This window comes from Stegodyphus dumicola, chromosome 1 (assembly GCF_044657685.1).
Source record: "Stegodyphus dumicola isolate Sdum_Otavi_A_Nest chromosome 1, ASM4465768v1".
Taxonomy (NCBI): domain Eukaryota; kingdom Metazoa; phylum Arthropoda; class Arachnida; order Araneae; family Eresidae; genus Stegodyphus; species Stegodyphus dumicola.
This window is the reverse complement of record NC_140768.1, coordinates 281,395,233-281,404,185: the sequence shown is the minus strand read 5'-3', so window position 1 is coordinate 281,404,185 and position 8,953 is coordinate 281,395,233.

Sequence of the window (8,953 nt, the reverse complement as noted above, 5' to 3'; positions counted from 1 at the left end):
TTGACGTTAATAGACTGCGAAGCTAGCAAGGACCTAAATTACGGCCGAGCACAATAATAGCTTACGAGAGAGTAGCCTAAAAAGGCGGACGCGTGCAGCCAGAATACCTGGTATCTCTCTCCCTAAGACCGAAGAACTTCGCGGTGAGGTTAAATACCGCTCTTCCTCATTATGTATTCAGACATGATTCTAAAACTACGTTCTGACCGGAAGTAGTAAGTTGAAGTTAAGAATCGACAGGAAAGGAAAGTTAACTCAAAATTTAACTGTTAATAAAACTGACATAATCCTTACAACTTTCTAAAACAACTGCCCATGCTTCCAAATAATGCTGACTTCTGCGTTGGTAATCGTTTTATTAGAACTAATATGTTCTTATAAATACAGGCCATTTTCAGAAGTTGTTGCCTCGAGAAGATTTAACTTAACTGTACCGTAAAAATATCTTATCTAGTATTACTGAAAAATAAACTTTCCCAATTTATTATTCCATTTTGTTTTTCTGTACTGTTAATTATAATAAATTCTTATCTTTATTTTAAAATAAATCCACTAGCATTTGAACTAAAAGAAAATATATTACAGAACCATAACATGGTTCTCATAACATACTTGATTAATCTACTGTTACTTAGAAGGAAAAAAAGATAATATTGAAATGTGAACTTTTATTTTACAGTTACTTAGAAGAAAAGAGAATTTAATAGCTTTTCATCGTCCTGATCATTTTCTTTGCCTGTTAACCTCATTTATTTTTTCTTTTAATAATAAATATCTGAATTATGTGTAAGCATAGATGAAGGTACAGAGTTAGCATAGCATATTTTTTTTTTTATTTGAATCACAGCTTTAGTCGAAGTGTGGAATCTAAGAATTCCAAAAACATTCTGTTTCAACGTTTGGTTTTAATCAAACTGACTCTTAAAAATATCCTTTCCGCGGTTACATTGCTTATTGTCAAGCTCTAAAGTTTTAAACAAATACAGATATATCTTTTAAAACCAGATTGCCAAGAACACCTTTAATTTTGAAAGACTGGCTCCAGAATAATGCATCCTCATTTAGAATTCCAGAGGGAAAAATGTCATTTGAATCAATGCTGAGTAGTAGTCTCCACTAATTTTCAATTATTTAATCTAGATTGATTTGTAAATTTCATAGTAAGATTAGAAAAGAAAGAACGAATTTGACAGAGGTACTTATTGGGGGAAAAGTTTCAATTATTTTTAATGCTATCTAATTTAAAGGAATTCTGTTAAGAAATATCTTCCGTGCACTTCTCAAATTCGTAACATCGTTCATAAGTAGCATTTTGAAATTTAATTCAAATTTCGTTATCTTTATTTGCAATACCAGATTTTTGGAAAAAGTCACTTTTTTTTTTTTTTTTTTGTTTGTTTGTTTGTTTGTTTTTGTTTGTTTTGTTAATAAAATAACTAGTAGTACAGCTCATGTTAACTGCGAGATTTATATATTCAAGGTAAATTATCCTTCTGAGAATAAAAAGGGTAAAATCTTTAAGCAGTCTGAGGAGTTTAGAATGATAAGCATGGTCACTTTGAAAAAGTCAATTGACTTTTTTAAAGACACTGAATTGAAAGAAGAAAGCGAAATTAATTGACTTTTTCAATTTTACTTTTTCAAAGTGAAATTGAAAATTGAATTTTCAATTGAAATTTGAAAGTCTGATAAAATGAGCGCAACGAATGTCTAATTTAGCTCATTTATTGGATCTGTGCACATTTTGTAGAGTTGTCTAGCTAGATGTTTACCACATATTAAGGAAGCAATCTGAAAATTAAGTTTTAAAGAGACTCGGTGATCAAGAATTCATTTGATACACTCCCTCCTTGCGAGCCATCGGGTTGAAGAGAGAGAAATTAACCTTTTCATTATTTATTTTCTTAAACTCGTATAAATCCATAAAAGATTACTTTCTGAAAGTAGACAAGTGCTACCAGTTATAAGTTTCGGTAATCATGAAATCTATATTAGAATGGTAATTTCTCAAATACATGTGAACTAGTCAAATACAGAGAATGACAAATGCAATTAACTAATAATAAATTAGACTTCCTTTGTTTATCTAAAAATTGAATGCTTTATTCTACGTTGATTGAATTGATTAGATAGTCCATCAGTCCCAAGAACAAAGCAATTTCTAAAGATTCAATCGTATGAAAAACATTTTTGCAGAAAAAAAAAAAAAAAAGTTGGTATAAAATAAAGAGGGTTTCCTTTTACCTTTTTAAACTATTCATTTATAATAAAGGAATATTATATCTTATAGAGCACTGCAGTACCAGGATAATTCTGTTATTACGTGTATCTAAAATGTTTGCATTCACAAGTTACTAAATACTAAATGCTAAATGTTGCCATTTACAAATTCATAAATATTAAATGTTACATAAACTTGGCCGGCTTTCTAATCACATTCCCACTTCCAGTTCATTATTCACCGTCCCTTGTTTCTGAGTTAACAGAGTTTGTTAGTTCATCTTTTAACTTTACTCTTGAGAATATCTGGGATCATATGTTTTTATATCTGTTTTCTGCGCATTAACTCTTTGTTCTGTTCCTCTGATATTTTCTTCAACAGCTGAACTTTTTTTCTTCAGTATCTCTGATGTATTTTCTTTTTCTTCTAAATACTTTTCCTTCTGATCTCCGTACATATGATCTGGGAGTCTTATGTACTTCTTCTACAACTGCTAGTTTCTAGTGATTATCTCGATATATCCTAACACAATTTCCTTTGCTTAACGATGATAATGCTTTTGTGTAACGATCATAATATGACTTCCACATAGTTATTTCTTAATTGATTTTTTCTTTTACGTATTTCACAACTTTAAGTTTCCAATAATTCTTCGTGTGTGGGAAGAATTATTCTTGTCATAAGTCATTGAGTTGGTGATCCTAACATCTCATTAGTTGGAGTGTTCCTGTGAGATAACAACGCTAAACAAGGATCAGCGTGATCTGCATGAGCCTTCTTTCACAATTTTCCTTCGCTGTTTGCACTGAATGCTCTTCTAATCCATTCGACTGAAGAAGGTATGGACTGTTCTTATGTGTTTAAATTTGTATTTCTTTTCAAATTCCGAAAGTTCTTTAAGTTAAAATTAAGGTCTATTATCAGATATCACTATCAATGGGATGTCATGACTTGCAAAATGAGATTTCATATAAATGATCGCTGTCTGACTTCGAGTATCCGGTAATTTGAATTGTTTTTTAAATTTTTTAATTATTTTTTTGCTCTGGGGTTCATTACATATAGGACATTTTGAAATTTTATTTTCTGTCTGCTTGTTCATACGCGGCCAAAACAAAATATCTCTAGCTCTTATCTTGTATTTTTCTATCCCAAAGTGACCTTCATGAATTAAATTTAACATGTCTTTAGATAAAGGGATAATTACCCGTCCTCCTTTGAAACATAAGTCATTTATTTTCCTTGGTCAAATCATCTCTATAGTTTCAAGATGCTTTGACTTGATGTTCCAGCTGATGTTTCCTTTCTGGCCAACCCCTCAGAATATATTTCTTTAAACATTGTAGTGTAGCATCGCATTCACTTTTTTTCTTCAATTCACAAATGTTCTCATCAGATGCTGGAGTCAGAGTACAAATTTCTGTATCTTTATCATTATCTTCTTCTATTGTATTCAAATATGCTGTACTTAAAGTGTCTGGTATTAATAAGTTTTTCCGCTTTTTGTATCGTACATCTAGATCATATTTTTGTAAATTTTACAGTATTCTTTGGAATCACTAAGGTGCTTTAAAAAGAGGTGTCTTAGTTATTCTTTCTAATGGTCGATGATCAGTTTGAACTGTAATAATTTTCCCATATATATATATATATATATATATATTGATGGAATTTAGAATATCCAAAAGTAATAGCTGGAAGTTCTTTTTCTATCTGAGCATAATTTTTCTCTGACTTTTCGTTAGAGCTTTAGAAGCATAAGCAGTTGGCTGAGTTTTTTGTAGTAGGTTGCCAGGATGACATTTTATCTCTTATTTTGACTGCTTTATAATTTTTGTATTGCATAAAATATCCTGGATTGAGGATCCTTGGATGAGAACAATGTTTTATAAGTTTTATTTTTTGCATATAGCCTAGAGCAGAATCCTAATAAATTTATTTATGCTACCTCTTGTCTGTCTTACTTCGCCACAGTACTAATCACCAGCTGTACCGTGTCATCAGCTATATTACTGACAGTTTCAATTGTACGTACATTCATCCATTTACCGGAGTCATATTCCTTGACATTGCGAAAGCTTTGGATAGTATATGGCACCGGGAACTTATCTACAAACTTATTAAGCTGAACTGCCGCCCAGACAGTATAGAGGTTAGGGAAGCCTGACTGCGATACCGAAAGGTCTGCGTTCGAATCCCGGAGAAGGCATGGTTGTAACTGTCCATCTCTTCGTAGGAAATGATATTTTTAAATCAATTGATTAAATTAAATTCTAATAATATTGCTTAATAATATGTTGGCGATTCTCTACCTAAATTGCATCCCTGTTCCTAAATTTTGGCGAAATCCTTTCTTCAGTATAAAATATATTAACCTGTTGGCGCCCGCCAAATCGCCAAACTCATAAATCTGTCATATTACATAAAGTCCTTTAGAACACTCCTGATGAGAAGATAGCGTCACCTCGTGATTTCAATTAATATCACTGATTGGAGGAGCCTCGTGACGCACACATAGGTATAAATAGGGCTTCTGCTCAAGGTACGAAAGAAACGCTTGTGAGATGGATGCTAAAATAAACCTACCACTTTATATTCCAAAATTTGTCTCATTCCTGTTGCCCCGGCTGCACAAAACAAATAATGTATGAGAAATTACATTTCAGAAAGCCGGTAGGATACCACCTTCAAATCGATTATCTGAAAAAGAAAATACCCCAAGGATTATACTGATAAAATGTTACGCACTTTAGATGAATTTGCCGCTGTGCGACTTCTATGTTTCTACATTTTTCTCTAGGCGTTCTTGCTTCAAGAGAATCATCCTTCTGTTACCTGTATTCTGGTATTCTGCAGATTATTTTACGTCCAGAGAAGCATCCTTCTGCCCCCTGTGATGCGTGATCTGTGTTTCCATCGAAAGTTCGTCGTTCATCAAATGTGCTCTTACCGTTGACCTACTTTTGAGGATGGAAATCTTTCCCTACGTCTACGCCGTTCTGTGTTGCTCTCGAGAGCTTTGTGCTTGTGTGGTGATTGATCGTGTTTTGCGAAAATCTAATCAAGAGTGCACAAAAATGTGTATTTTCGTGTCGATTTCATCACTCGTATTCTCGTCACAATAAGTCAAACAGAAGCAATTATTAAAAAGATTGGCGATGCAAATGTTATTACTATTGAATTATAATAACTGATTTAATAATAGTGTTTTTTTTTTTTTTTTTTGAAAATTTTAAAAAGTATTATTTTGGTATAAATGTATTTTAAATTTGGTATTTAAAGGATGTATTTTGGGTTTTAATATTGTTTTGGGAAAATTTAGAGAGTATTATTTTTGAGTTAGTTTTATTTATGAAAGTATTATTAGTTTTATTTATGAAAGTATTATTAAGAGAATAATGGCTAATGAAAACATCTCTGATCCTGATGATTCATTAAGGGCAGCTAGCGCTGAACCTGACGCACAGAATGATATGGATATAAATTCATGGCTTGAGTACTTTAACAAAGCTCATTTAGATAAAGATGAAACGTGGAAGCTTAATAATGTAGCTCGATATCTAAAAGGTAATGCACTTAGCGTATATGTCAAAAACTGCCATAAAATTACTAAATATGATGGTAATTAAGAAAAAGAATTTTTATAAAATTGTAGTACTAAATCTTTAAGATTAAAATTGTTGAATAAAACCCATGAAAATTTTGGTCACCCGGGAGTTCAAATTATGCTTAACTTAATCACCCCTCAATATTATTGGCCTCATATTAGCGAAGATATCGGAAATTTTGTTAAACATTGTCATACTTGTCAACTTAATAAAAAGAAAAAACAGAAAAAATTTGGTCTTATGCAAGACGTACCCCAACCGACAAACCTTTCGAATGTCTCTCTATTGACACTGTGGGAGGATTTAATTATTATAATTCTACAAAAAAATATTTACCTATAGTTATTGACCATGCAACAAGATATGTCTGGGCTTTTCCCTCTAAAAGTGTAACTTCAGAAACCTATGCCAATTGTCTAAAAGAAATATTTCAAATACAAGTCCCCGAAAGAATTCTGAGTGAATGTAGCCTTCACTTCCTCTAGATTCAAAAAATTTCTTAAAAAGCATAATATTAAACAATTTTTAACTTCATCTCACCATCCCCAGACAAATGGTAAAGTAGAAACAGTAAATCAATCAATAGTAAGTCGACTAAAATGTAAAGTAAATTCTTCTTCTAAAAAAGTACCATGGACTAAAGTGCTAGAGCAAGTTGTTATCGAATATAACAACTCCCCTCATACGGTAACTAAGTTCACCCCAGCATACTTACTATTTGGTAACCTCCCTTTGAATCTCCAATTGATCAAAATAAATACGCTTCCTTAAATGAAGCAAGGGCTTTAGCAAAGAAAAGAACTATCGAATACCACCGAAAGAATAAAACTAGATATGACATCAGATTTGTAGAATCTAAATTTCAACCTGGAGATTTTGTCCTTTACGAGGAATTCGAATACCCAAATACTAGAAAATTGACTTCACCCTATTCAGGCCCTTATCAGATTATGAATAAATTATCTGAAGTTAATTATGAAATCGACAGGGAAAATTTTCACACGAAGAAACCAACTGAGATTGTACATGCGTCAAAATTAAGGTTCTATTATCCACCCGAGAACTTTAAATTACATCATGAATAAATCAAAATTTATAAATCAATAAACTATCCATAACCCTTCTTTTAGTTTTCACCCTGTTGTCCCCCTTAATAGTTGATTTATCTCTCAGTGCCAGCAAAGTTTGTCTGCCCTTTTCTTTTACTGGGCTCCTTCAAACTTGAGTTTCAGGTTCAATGCACTTTCTGTGTGGGAAACACTCAATTGAGGCTATACTACAAGTAGAGTACTATACCCTCACATTTCCTTGAGCTCATATTTTCCTATGTTTGTGTTATAAATTGTAGCAACAGTTGAAAAAGTTAAATTTCAGTTGTTGAAATTTCTGAATTTCATTTTATGTTTCTGCAGCATCGTGTACAAAAAACTGGTATAGATGTTGGAAGTTAAATTTTGTTTTGTTATCATTAATAAGAGAAAAATAGAGTGACAAAATATGTTAAAAACCTAGCAAAATGTGTATTTTCAACAAGAGTATACGAGCTCTAGTATCGTGACATAAAAACTCAAATGTTTTCAGTGCCAATGCTGATCCATAATTCTAGCGCTAATTAAATGATCCAGAGATCTCCAAAGACCAGTAAAAGACTGAAGATGAGCCTGAATGACAACTCTAATGATTGTACGGACACATACACAAACTGTGAATGACATGCCCTAAGATATAAACTTACAAATTTAGTTACATTACTATTTTCTATTGCCGCGTAGCTAACCAGTAATATGTTATTAGTGCTTTATTTGTTCTGCACTTAGTTACTATATTATAATTTCATTAATCATTTATTATATTTTATATACTGTATTAATTATATTCAAATATTTTATGTCATATTTTATGTAAACATTTTGTGTGCCTTGAGGTAAATCCAATCAGTTTTCCTACTCACTTAATTTCCTAATAACTAAATTTTCTGCTCTCACTATCTGAACTGTCTTCGGTCGACGGCCGCGACTGCAAGCCTTTTCAGATGGGGGGGATAATCTGTAATGATATTTTTAAATCAATTCATTAAATTAAATTCTAATAATATTGCTTAATAATGTGTTGGCGATTCTCTACCTAAATTGCATCCCTGTTCCTAAATTTTGGCGAAATCCTTTCTTTAGTATAAAATATATTAACCTGTTGGCGCCCGCCAAATCGCCAAACTCATAAATCTGTCATATTACATAAAGTCCTTTAGAACACTCCTGATGAGAAGATAGCGTCACCTCATGATTTCAATTAATATCGCTGATTGGAGGAGCCTCGTGACGCACACATAGGTATAAATAGGGCTTCAGCTCCAATTACGAAAGAAACGCTTGTGAGATGGATGCTAAAATAAACCTACCACTTTATATTCCAAAATTTGTCTCATTCCTGTTGCCCCGGCTGCACAAAATAAATAATGTATGAGAAATTACATTTCATATATATTGATGGAATTTAGAATATCCAAAAGTAATAGCTGGAAGTTCTTTTTCTATCTGAGCATAATTTTTCTCTGACTTTTCGTTAGAGCTTTAGAAGCATAAGCAGTTGGCTGAGTTTTTTGTAGTAAGTTGCCAGGATGACATTTTATCTCTTATTTTGACTGCTTTATAGATTTTGTTTTGCATAAAATATCCTGGATTGAGGATCCTTGGATGAGAACAATGTTTTATAAGTTTTATTTTTTGCATATAGCCTAGAGCAGAATCCTAATAAATTTATTTATGCTACCTCTTGTCTGTCTGACTTCGCCACAGTACTAATCACCAGCTGTACCGTGTCATCAGCTATATTACTGACAGTTTCAATTGTACGTACATTCATCCATTTACCGGAGTCATATTCCTTGACATTGCGAAAGCTTTGGATAGTATATGGCACCGGGAACTTATCTACAAACTTATTAAGCTGAACTGCCGCCCAGACAGTATAGAGGTTAGGGAAGCCTGACTGCGATACCGAAAGGTCTGCGTTCGAATCCCGGAGAAGGCATGGTTGTAACTGTCCATCTCTTCATAGGAGGCGATGGTGGCCCACCTATTAGGTGCCTCCATAATAAAGAGATCGTCACATCTGGCCTTGTATA